Source organism: Physeter macrocephalus, chromosome 9 (assembly GCF_002837175.3).
Source record: "Physeter macrocephalus isolate SW-GA chromosome 9, ASM283717v5, whole genome shotgun sequence".
Taxonomy (NCBI): Eukaryota; Metazoa; Chordata; class Mammalia; order Artiodactyla; family Physeteridae; genus Physeter; species Physeter macrocephalus.
The window spans coordinates 61,127,258-61,139,582 of NC_041222.1; the positions used below are offsets into that span (position 1 = coordinate 61,127,258).

The following is a 12,325-nucleotide window of genomic DNA, read 5'->3' on the forward strand; positions in this document are numbered from 1 at the left end:
TGCGCGTCCGCCTGCCGATGCAGGGGAACCGGGTTCGCGCCCCGGTATGGGAGGATCCCGCATGCCGCGGAGCGGCTGGGCCCGTGAGCCAGGCCGCTGGGCCTGCGCGTCCGGAGCCGGTGCCCCGCAACGGGAGAGGCCACAACGGTGAGAGGCCCGCGTACCGCCAAAAAAAAAAAAAAAAAAAAAAAAAAAAATCTTCCAGATAAAACCCAACTTTCCAGCATAGTATGCAAGCCTTCCTGGACCTGCCTCGGCCTCCTCGCCAGCCACAGCTGCCCCCTCTCTCCCCACGCACATTCTACCCCAGCCACCCTGGACCACTGGGAAGGTCTCCCCTTGTGCCTGCTCTCTCCATCTCCTTCCCCCAACCTGTTCACTGTGAAGCTAACTTCTATTCTTCAGGTCCCACCACCTCCTTCTCTGTGCTCCCAAGAGCTCCTGCTAAGACTGATCTCCTGCCTCTATTCGATCTCACAGAAAACCCAGTAAAAAAGGCCAATAAATGGAGGCAATGAACCTTTCACTTCTCAGCTCTCTGGCATCAGCACCCCCATTATTTCAGGATATATGAAGACAGTGGGGTAGGAAAAGCAAGACACCCTTTACCGAAGAGTTTAGGAAGCGCTCTCTTCCCAAAGCATCCCACAGTTCTAAAAAGGCCAAAAGCTACTGCACCACGACCACGAAGCGCCCTGCAGCGCCAGGGCTGAGCTTGGGCACCCACTGCGCACCGGGGCAGTCTCAGCCTCCCACTGCCCGGGCCAACTCTCTTCAGCAAACGTTCCCCCCCATCCTCCGAGAACTTCTGCTTTACACAATGGCCTATTTTTGCCTGAAACCCATTTATCCAACTGGACAAGAGGAAGGTAGGTTTTCCCTGATGGTGCTTTGCCAAAACAACCTCACCAAGGGAAGGGGAAGGCTTCCGGACAGGAAGACATCAGGCCCAAACACCAATAAAACCTACTTCCTGGCCAAAATGTGGAGCAGCATTACTGAGCCATGCTTGACTAGCAGAGGTAACACGCTCCACTGTAACCTGTCTTGCATGAATTATACACATGGTTGTCGATAAACCCAAACCGGGGCCTGAAAATGCTTGCCGGGACGGGAGGGGGGAGTTAGGAAGCCGGAGAATTAGTCTCTCTAGGGCTCAGAGGGGGAAATAGGAGATGCTTCAGTTGAACTCCCTGTAATACCCTCTGGGTAGGTTTAAAAATACATCTCAGCAGCAGTTACCGGACCTGCAGCCCGGGCTGCCTTCTCGGGGGCCCCATGTTGGCAATGCAGCAAGAGGAAGCCAAGTGACCTGAGGCGACTGGAAGCTGACTGTGTAGGTCGGGGTTGATGGAGGGAATGGGCTAAACAAGAACCCAAGAATCAACTCCACGCTCCTACCCTTCTTAGTGTGCAAGTACCTCACGCTGGGGTCTGTTCAGTGCTAAACCAACTGCAGCAAGGAACTAGAAGCGTCAGGCCCTAGGCTTCAGAGAGAAATGGAAATGCCCAGAAAACCCTGGCTGTAAACCAGTTAACAGCAAAGTGGCTTTCGTCAGAAAGTCTCTGTTCTCAGGGAAGGGATCCTGAGGGGAAGTGGCTCTCCTCACTCCCCGAAGGGGTGGAGTGGGGTTGAAAGCAGCCTGAGACCACACAGCTCCATACAAACTTGTCCTCACTGACGGCTACCCAAGGGTTCAGCCCTCTTTGCTTCCAACAAAGGAGATACCAGGGGATACCAGGGGCAGGCACTGAGAAACAAAGCTGAACGCCCAAGCTGCCCCGTGGAGCCCTCCGAAGCCCAGAGCAGCCAAGAGCGCTTTCCTGTCATGGCCCTGTCGCACCCTGGAACCCTGCACACAGGCCACAACATTCTCTTCTGCTGTTACTTTTACTGAGGGAACCAACTTCCCCTCAGAGATACTGCAAGAACCTTCCTACAAGGCCTGCCAAGCTCTCTGGCAACTAAAATGTGCTGAATGCCCCCATTTCCTGCCGCTACAAGGCAAGAACAGATAAATGCCCACAGCCAAACTCACCAATTCATGGACTTTCCTGAAGCTGGTTTCTCAAAAGCAAAATGTGATGCAGCAAAATCCTTACTTACCATGTTCAGGGAATGAAATTGTTAACTGAATCTCCTTCTCCAACAAAAAATTTTAAGTTATTGTAATGAAAGTACATTTATGGGTTGAATTTACTGAGGTAATGATCTACCTCTGAAAAGAGGAAAGAAGTTTAAAGTTTAATTCATTTCTCTTCCACCCAAAATTATTTACTGTGGCTTAAGGGTGAATTTAATCAGAATTTATGTGTTTTCTCATTATGTTTTTATGTTCAGAACATTCACTGAAACCTATCATTAACCACAACATAACTGCAGGTCCCCAACCTCACATAATCTTACAGCCTTTAAGCTCACGTAAAAGAAAAATATTTTATCCTTCCCAGAAACTGCTCAAATTTAGTAGCTTTTTTTTGTTTAAGAACACTCCCTTCTCTTCCTGTGGTACATTTCCTAGTCCCTGGGCCCATTCTGACTAGGAACCAAGAAAAAAATTGGTCAAAGATGTTAAGTTTCTTTTAGGTGCATAGCCATAAAAGTTATCTAGTATGGAAAGCCCCGAGTTAAACTCTTGAGTTAAGTAAAGGTTAAAGAGAACCTGCTGGGAAGCCATAACAATTTGACTTCCTATCATTAGGCAAAATTAAAGAAAGGCATTTGACAAGAGTCTGGCAAAAGCAAAGAAACTGTAACGTAACAGCTAACTAGGGTCATGAGCCTGGAAGAGGGAAAAGGATATTTTCATCATGATAACGAGGATATGCAATACTTTTTTTAAAATCTATTTTTAATGTGTATCTATGCAAACTTCAGAATTTGTGAGTATGTCCAGAGAGTTCATCATATTAAATGGAATCCATTTTAAGAAGAACTCCTGCCTGGAAATTAACCCATGCACTTATGATCAATTAATCTACAACAAAGGAGGCCAGGATATACAATAAAGAAAAGACAGTCTCTTCAGTAAGTGGTGCTGGGAAAACTGGACAGCTACATGTAAAAGAATGAAGTTAGAACACACTCTAACACCATATACAAAAATAAACTCAAAATGGATTAAAGACCTAAATGTAAGACCAGAAACCATAAAACTCTTAGAAGAAAACACAGGCAGAATACTCTTTGATATAAATCGTAGCAATATTTTTTTTGGATCTGTCTCCTAAAGCAAAGGAAATAAAAACAAAAATAAACACATGGGACCTAATTAAACTTAAAAGCTTTTACACAGCAAAGGAAACCACCAACAAAACAAAAAGATAACCTGTGAAATGGGAGAAAATATTTGCAAATGATATGAGCAGTTAGGGGGGTTAATTCCAACATATATAAACAGCTCATATAACGTCAAAAAAAAAACCCCAAAAAGCCTGATTAAAAAATGGGCAGAAGACCTGAACAGACATTTTTCCAAAGAAGACATGCAGATGGCTAACAGGCACACAAAGAGATGCTCAAAACTGCTAATGATCAGGGAAATGCAAATCAAAACCACAATGAAATATCACATAACACCTGTCAGAATGGCTATCATCAAAAAGAACACAAGCAACAAATGTCGGAGAGGATGTGGAAAAAAGGGAATCCTTGTACACTGTTGGTGGGAATGTAAATTGGTGCAGCCACTGTAGAAAACAGTATGTAGGTTTCTCAAAAAACTAAAATAGAACTACCATATGACCTAGCAATTCCACTCCTGGGTATATATTTGAAAGAAATAAAAACACGAATTCGAAAAGATACATGCACATCAATGTTCATAGCAGCAGTATTTACAATTGCCAAGATATGGAAGCAACCTAAGTGTCCATTAACAGATGAATGGATAAAGAAGATGTGGTGTGTATATATATATATATATATATACACACACACACACACACACACACACAATGGAATACTACCCAGACATAAAAAAGAATAAAATTTTGTCATTTTCAACAACATGGATGGATTTGGAGGCTATTATTCTAAGTGAAATAAGACAGAGAAAGACAAATACTGTATGTATGTAAGTGATTACATGTGGAAGTGGAATCTAAAAAATACAACAAACTAGTGAATACAACAGAAAGGAAGCAGACTCACAGATACAGAGAACAAACCATCAGTTACCAGTGGGGAGAGGGAAAGAGAGAGGGGCAGTATACTGGTAGGGGATTAAGAGGTATAAACTATCAATATTATGCATAAAAAGCTACAAGAATATACAGTAGAAACTCACACAACATTGTAAAACAACTATACTCCAATAAAAATTAATTTAAAAAAATTTTTAAGCTACAAGTATATATTGTATAATACAGGGAATACAGCCAATATTTTATAATGGCTATAAATGGAGTACAATCTTTAAAAATTGTGAATCACTATATTGTACACCTGTAACCTATATAATATTGTACATCAACTATACTTCAATTAAAAAAAAAAAGAGTTCCTCCTCTTGGCCCAAAGCCAATCCCTTCACCCCTGCCCTAAATCTCCTCCCTCTTTCTCAAGGACCCCTTCTGTGGAGCCTGTCGGTGGTTTCACCTTTTCCTCCTACTGGCTGCTTTCTGTCAGTTTTTGGGGGGTTTTTTGGTTTGTTTTTTGGCCAAGCCATGCAGATTGTGGGATCTTAGTTCCCCGACCAGGGAATGAACCCAGGCCCTTGGTAGTAAAAGCACAGGAATTCCCTCTATCAGTATTTAAACATGCTGCAGTCTTTCCCACTTTTAAAGGAAAACAATAAACAACAACAACCCTCACTGGAGTTCACTCTCATCCAGTTCTCTGCCCTCCACTTCTCTCCACTAGAAAGGGCTGTCTACAGATACAGGCTTGCCTTCCTCACCCCCTACTCATGCCCCATCTATCAAATCTCATTCTACTCACTCCTTGCTTCAGCCAAGGCCTCCAAAGTACCACCTTATTTCCAAATCCAGTCACTGGTCCCCAGGTTTTTATCATTATGCACGTCTTCATGGCGTCCATCCTCTCACTCATTTTTGTAATACTCTCTCCCTTGACTTCTCTGATACTCCTCCTTGTCATTTGTCCTCTTAATCTCTTCTATGGGGTTTTGCTCTTTGTCTTTCCATTAATTTCATTTCACTACATCCACATGTGATTCTGAAACTCCCAGGGTACAGGAACCCGCTAAGGAAACCATTGCGTCATTGCAGGCAGGTTGGGCAGGCCATTCCAGCACACTGAGAAAGATCCCTAGGCTGATTCACAGGGCTTGCTTGATTCATGCCCCTGATCCCGGTAAGGACACACTGAGCCCTCCTAATCTTCTCTGTGATAGACAGATTCCAAGAATACACCTCCAGTACGGACATCCCTCAGTATCCAGTATCTGTGGAGGATTGCTTCCAGGACCCCCCATAGATACCAAAATCTCTGGATATTCAAGTCCCTTACATAAAATGGTGTAGTATTTGCATATACCCTGTGCACATTCTGTTGTATACTTTAAATCATCTCTAGATTATTTACAATACCCAGTGCAATGTAAATGTTATGTAAATAGCTGCTAGTGCATGGAACATTCAACTTTAGCCTTGGGGAACTTTCCAGAACTTTAAAAAATATTTTCAATGCACAGATGTGGAACCCACAGATATGGAGGGATGACTGTACCTGTCTATTCCTCTACTCTCTCATCTCCTCAAACCCCACTAAAGCTGATGATAAAATCTGTCATTGCTTCATATAAACTCTGGACAAAATATGAAAACAACTACCTGTGAGCACTAAAGAGCAACAAAGATAGGCAAATTCTGGGGCAGAACCAACAGGTGGAAGAAGGGAATGGTACTGGGTGAGTCTCTGTGTTAAGCTTCCTTTTTTTTTTTTTTTTTTTCAGCACTTCCAATCTGAACGCAGGCTCCAGTCTGTGCCAGGCGAGGAGCTAAAATGTGAATAGAAAACCTTCCATCGTTCTTGACTGAAGAACCAGAGGATGAAGTTTGAGGCAACCCCAGATGCTGGAAAGTGAGGAAGGAATCCTGAAAAGGAGAGACCAGACACAGGAAGGCTCAAATTCTGTTTATAAACTGGGCCCAAATCTCTGGCTGACCTCACTTGCATGGGACAGACTTCAAACAATTGTGTGAAAGATAAAGAACTGAACTGAGATTAGAATTGCACCCAAAACACCAAGTTTCCATTTTGAGTCCAATCAACTTACTATCTGCTTTAAAAAAACACACTCTACAGAGGAATGTAAAAAAAAATCCAGACTCTACATGCACCCCAATGTTCACTGCAGCACTATTTACAATAGCCAGGACATGGAAGCAACCTAAATGTCCAACAATAGAGGAATGGATGAAGAAGATGTGGTACATATATACAATGGAATATTACTCAGCCATAAAAATGAAATAATGCCATCTGCAGCAACATGGATGGACTTAGGAAATTGTTATAGTGAAGAAAGTCAGAGAAAGACAAATATCATATGATATTTCTTATATGTGGAATCTAAAAAAAATGGTACAAATGAACTTATTTACAAAACAGAAATAGAGTCACAGACATAGAAAACAAACTTATGGTTACCAAGGGGGAATGGGGGGAGGGATAAATTGGGAGATTGGGGTTGACATGTACACACTACCTTATATAAAGCAGATAACTAATAAGGACCTACTTTATAGCACAGGGAACTCTACTTAATACTCTGTAATGCCCTCTATGGTAAAAGAATCTAAAAGAGAGTGGATATATGTATATGTATAACTGATTCACTTTGCTGTACAGCAGAAACTAACACAACATTGTAAACCAATTATACTCCAATTAAAAAAATTTTTTTTAAATCCAGAGTCTCCACAACATAACAATAGCAATGCACAGAGCAGGAGGGACTCTGAAGGGTCGGGCAAGAGGCCTCTGCATTTGGCACCCTATGAGCAAGTGAAACTAGATGATGCACAAAGGAAAAGAAAAAAAAGGTTCTGCTGTTTGCCTCCTGCCACAAGAGTAGCATGTCCCCCAAAGGAGCTTCTCTTTGACTCTGGTACCCCAGAATAAGAAGACCTGTGGAACAGAGTAGCCAACATGTAGCAACTGCCATGCAAGACTTAACAAAAACACATTCTGGGGGGACCTTCAAGATGGCAAAGGACTAACACATGGAGATCACCTTCCTCCCCACAAATACATCAAAAATACATCTACGTGTGAAACAACTCCTACAGAACACCTACTGAACGCTGGCAGAAGACCTCAGACCTCCCAAAAGGCAAGAAACTCCCCACATACCTGGGTAGGGCAAAAGAAAAAAGAAAAAACAGAGACAAAAGAATAGGGATGGGACCTGCACCAGTGGGAGGGAGCTGTGAAGGAGGAAAGGTTTCCACACACTAGGAAGCCCCATCGCGGGCGGAGACTGCCGGGGGGGAAGGGGGGGAGCCACGGAGGAGAGCGCAGCAACAGGGGTGCAGAGGGCAAATCGGAGACATTCCTGCACAGAGGATCGGTGCTGCTCACCCGCCGGGGCGGGTGGGGGCTGGGAGCTGAGGCTTGGGATTCGGAGGTCAGATCCCAGGGAGAGGACTGGAGTTGGCTGCATGAAGACATGTCTGAAGGGGGCTAGAGCACCACAGCTAGCCGGGAGGGAGTCCGGGAAAAAGTCTGGACCTGCCTGTTTTGCAGTACGCAAGGAGAGGGGATTCCTTCCCCATGTGCCCACAGAAGGCAGAGCACTGCCTAAGCGAGCTCCAGAGATGGTCGTGAGCCATGGCTATCAGCTCAGACCCCAAAGATGGGCATGAAACGTTAACGCTGCTGCTGCTGTGCAGCACGCCACTGCCAGGGTCCCGAGATCCAGGGACAACTTCCCCAGGAGAACACACAGTAAGCCTCAGGTTGTTGCAATGTCACGCCGGCCTCTGCTGCCGCAGTCTCACCCTGTATTCTGTACCCCTCCCCCCCCACAGCCTGAGAAAGCAAGAGAGCCCTAATCAGCTGCTGCTTTAAACCCCTCCTGTCTGGGCGGGGAACAGATGCCTGAGGGCAACCTACACGCAGAGGCAGGGCCAAAACCAAAGCAGAACCCCAGGAGCTGTGAGAACAAAGAAGAGAAAGAGAAATTTCTCCCAGCAGCCTCAGGAGCAGCAGATTAAATCTCCACAATCAATTTGATGTACGCTGCATCTGTGGAATACCTTAATAGACAACGAATTGTCCCAAAATTGAGGCAGTGGACTTTGGGAGCAACTGTAGACTTGGGGTTTGCTCTCTGTGACTGATTTGTTTCTGATTTTTATGTTTATCTTAGTTTAGTTTTTAGTGCTTGTTATCATTGGTGGATTTGTTTATTGGTTTAGTTGCTCTCTTCTTTTTATTTTTTCTCCTCTTATTTTTTTATTTTATTATTATTATTTTAATTTCTTTTTTCTTCCTTTTTGTTTCTTCCTTTTCTTCTGAGCCGTGTGGCTGACAGGGTCTTGGTTTTCCGGCCGGGTGTCAGGCCTGATCCTCCAACGTGGGAGAGCAGAGTCCAGGACATTGGACCACCAGAGACCTCTCAGCCCCACGTAATATCAATCGGCGAGAGCTCTCCCAGAGATCTCTGTCTCAATACTAAGACCCAGCTCCACCCAGCGGTCAGCAAGCTCCAGTCCAGTGCTGGACTCCCCATGCCAAACAACTAGCAAGACAGGAACACAAACCCACCCATTAGCACAGAGGCTGCCTAAAATCATACTAAGTTCACAGACACCCCAAAACACACCACTGGATGTGGTCCTGCCCACCAGAAGGACAAGATCCAGCCCCACTCACCAGAACACAGGCACCAGTGCCCCCCACCAGGAAGCCTACACAAGCCACTGAACCAACCTCTCCCACGGGGGCAGCCACCAAAAACAATAGGAACTACGAACATGCAGCCTGAGAAAAGGAGACCCCAAACACAGTAAGTTAAACAAAATGAGAAGACAGAGAAATATGCAGCAGATGAAGGAGCAAGGTAAACACCTACCAGACCAAACAAATGAAGAGGAAATAGGCAGTTTACCTGAAAAAGAACTCAGAATAATGAGAGTAAAGCTGTCCAAATCTTGGAAATGGAGAAAATACAAGAAATGTTTAACAAGGACCTAGAAGAACAAAAGAGCAAACAAACAATTATGCACAACACAATAAAAGAAATTAAAAATTCTCTGGAAGGAATCATAGCAGAATAACTGAGGAAGAAGAAGAGATAAGTGACCTGGAAGATAAAACAGTGGAAATAACTGCCACAGAGCAGAATAAAGAGAAAAGAATGAAAAGAATTGAGGACAGTCTCAGAGACCTCTGGAACAACATTAAATGCACTAACACTCAAATTATAGGGATCCCAGAAGAAGAAGAGAAAAAGAAAAGGTCTGAGGAAACATTTGAAGAGATTATACTTGAAAACTTCCCTAACATGGGAAAAGAAATCGTTAATCAAGTCCAGTAAGCACAGAGAATCCCATACAGGATAAATCCAAGGAGAAACGTGCCAAGACATATATTAAAAAACTATCAAAAAATAAATAGAAAGAAAAAATACTAAAAGCAGCAAGGGAAAAGCAACAAATAACATACAAGAGAATCCCCATAAGGTTAACAGCTGATCGTTCAGCAGACACTCTGCAAGCCAGTGGGAGAGGCAGGACATACTTAATGTGATGAAAGGGAAAAAACTGTAACCAAGATTACTCTCCCCAGCAAGGATCTCATTCAGATTTGACAGAGAAATACTTCAGACCAAGGGACACATACAGACTGAAAATGAGGGGCTGGAAACAGATATTCCATGCAAATGGGAAACAAAAGAAAGATGGAGTAGCAGTTCTCATATCAGACAAAACAGACTTTAAAATAAAGACTATGGGGGGGCTTCCCTGGTGGCGCAGTGGTTGAGAGTCCACCTGCCGATGCAGGGGACACAGGTTCATGCCCCGGTCCGGGAAAATCCCACATACCGCAGAGCGGCTGGGCCCATGAGCCATGGCCGCTGGGCCTGCGCGTCCGGAGCCTGCTCTCTGCAACAGGAGAGGCCACAACAGTGAGAGGCCCACGTACCAAAAAAATGAAATAAAATAAAATAAAATAATAAAAAAAATAAAGACTATGAGAAGAGACAAAGAAGGACACTACATAATGATCGAGGGATCAATCTAAGAAGAAGATATAACAATTGTAAAAATTTACGCACCCAACATAGGAGCACCTCAATACATAGGCAAATGCTAACAGCCATAAAAGGAGAAATCTACAGTAACACAATCATAGTGGGAGACTTTAACAACCCACTTTCACCAATGGACAGATCATCCAAAATGCAAATAAATAAGGAAACACAAACTTTAAATGACACATTAGACAAGATGGACTTAATTGACATTTATAGGACATTCCATCTAAAATCAACAGAATACACTTTCTTCTCAAGTGCTCATGGAACATTCTCCAAGATAGATCATATCTTGGGTCACAAATCAAACCTCAGTAAATTTAAGAAAAATGAAATCGTATCAAGTATCTTTTCCAACCACAGCACTATGAGACTAGATATCAGTTACAGGAAAAAACTGTAAAAAATACAAACACATGTAGGCTAAACAATATGCTACTAAATAACCAAGAGATCACTGAAGAAATCAAAGATGAAATCAAAACATACCTAGAAACAAATGACAATGAAAACATGACGACCCAAAACCTGTGGGATGCAGCAAAAGCAGTTCTAAGAGGGAAGTTTACAGCAATAAAATCCTACCTCAAACAAGAAAATCTCAAATATAAACAAGAAAAATCTCAAATAAACAACCTAACCTTACACCTAAAGCAATCAGAGAAAGAAGCACAAAAAAACCCCCAAAGTTAGCAGAAGGAAAGAAATCATAAAGATCAGATCAGAAATAAATGAAACAGAAATGAAGGAAACAATAGCAAAGATCAATAAAACTAAAAGCTGGTTATTTGAGAAGATAAACAAAATTGATCATCCATTAGCCAGACTCATCAGGAAAAAAAGGGAGAAGACTCAAATCAATAGAATTAGAAATGAAAAAGGAGAAGCAACAACTGACACCGCAGAAATACAAAGGATCATGAGAGATTACTAAAGATACCAGCAAACAGAATCCAACAGCACATTAAAAGGATCATACACCATGATCAAGTGGGGTTTATCCGAGGAATGCAAGGATTCTTCAATATACACAAATCAATCACTGTGATACACCATATTAACATATTGAAGGATAAAAAACATATGATCATCTCAATAGATGCAGAAAAAGTTTTGACAAAATTCAACACCCATTTATGATAAAAATTCTCCAGAAAGTAGCAATAGAGGGAACCTACCTCAACAAAATAAAGGCCATATATGACAAACCCACAGCTAACATCATTCTCAATAGTGAAAAACAAACCATTTCCTCTGAGATCAGGAACAAGACAAGGTTGCCCACTCTCACCGCTATTATTCAACATAGTTTTGGAAGTTTTAGCCTCGGCAATCAGAGAAGAAAAAGAAATAAAAGAAAACCAAATTGGAAAAGAAGAAGTAAAACTGTCACTGTTTAGAGATGACATGATACTATACCTAGAGAATCCTAAAGATGCTACCAGAAAACTACTAGAGCTAATCAATGAATCTGGTAAAGTAGCAGGATACAAAATTAATGCACAGAAATCTCTTCCATTCCTACACACTAACGATGAAAAATCTTAATGTGAAATTAAGGAAACACTCCCATTTACCACTGCATCAAAAAGAATAAAATACCTAGGAATAAACCTACCTAAGGAGACAAAAGACCTGTATGCAGAAAACTATAAGACCCAGATGAAAGAAATTAAAGACAATACAAACAGATGGAGAGATATACCATGTTCTTGGATTGGAAGAAACAACATTGTGAAAATGACTCTACTACCCAAAGTAAATGTCAGATTCAGTGTAATCCCTATCAAACTACCAATGGCATTTTTCACAGACTAGGACAAAAAATTTTACAATTTGTATGGAAACACAAAAGACCCCAAATAGCCAAAGCAATCTTGAGAAAGAGAAACGGAGCTGGAGGAATCAGGCTCCCTGGCTTCCGACTATACTACAAAGTTACAGTCATCAGAACAGTATGGTACTGGCACAAAAAACAGAAATATAGATCAATGGAACAGGATAGAAAGCCCAGAGATAAACCTATGCACATATGGTCACCTTATCTTTGATAAAGGAGGCAAGAATATACAATGGAGAAAAGACAGTCTCTTCAA

General features: G+C 42.4%; 1 protein-coding gene across 1 annotated transcript in view; it reads right to left on the bottom strand.

The window, feature by feature from the left end:
* The window catches only part of SAXO1 (stabilizer of axonemal microtubules 1), a 94,713-nt gene that overhangs the window by 13,514 nt on the left and 68,874 nt on the right, over positions 1-12,325 (bottom strand). The gene's annotated exons all lie outside the window — the stretch shown is intronic.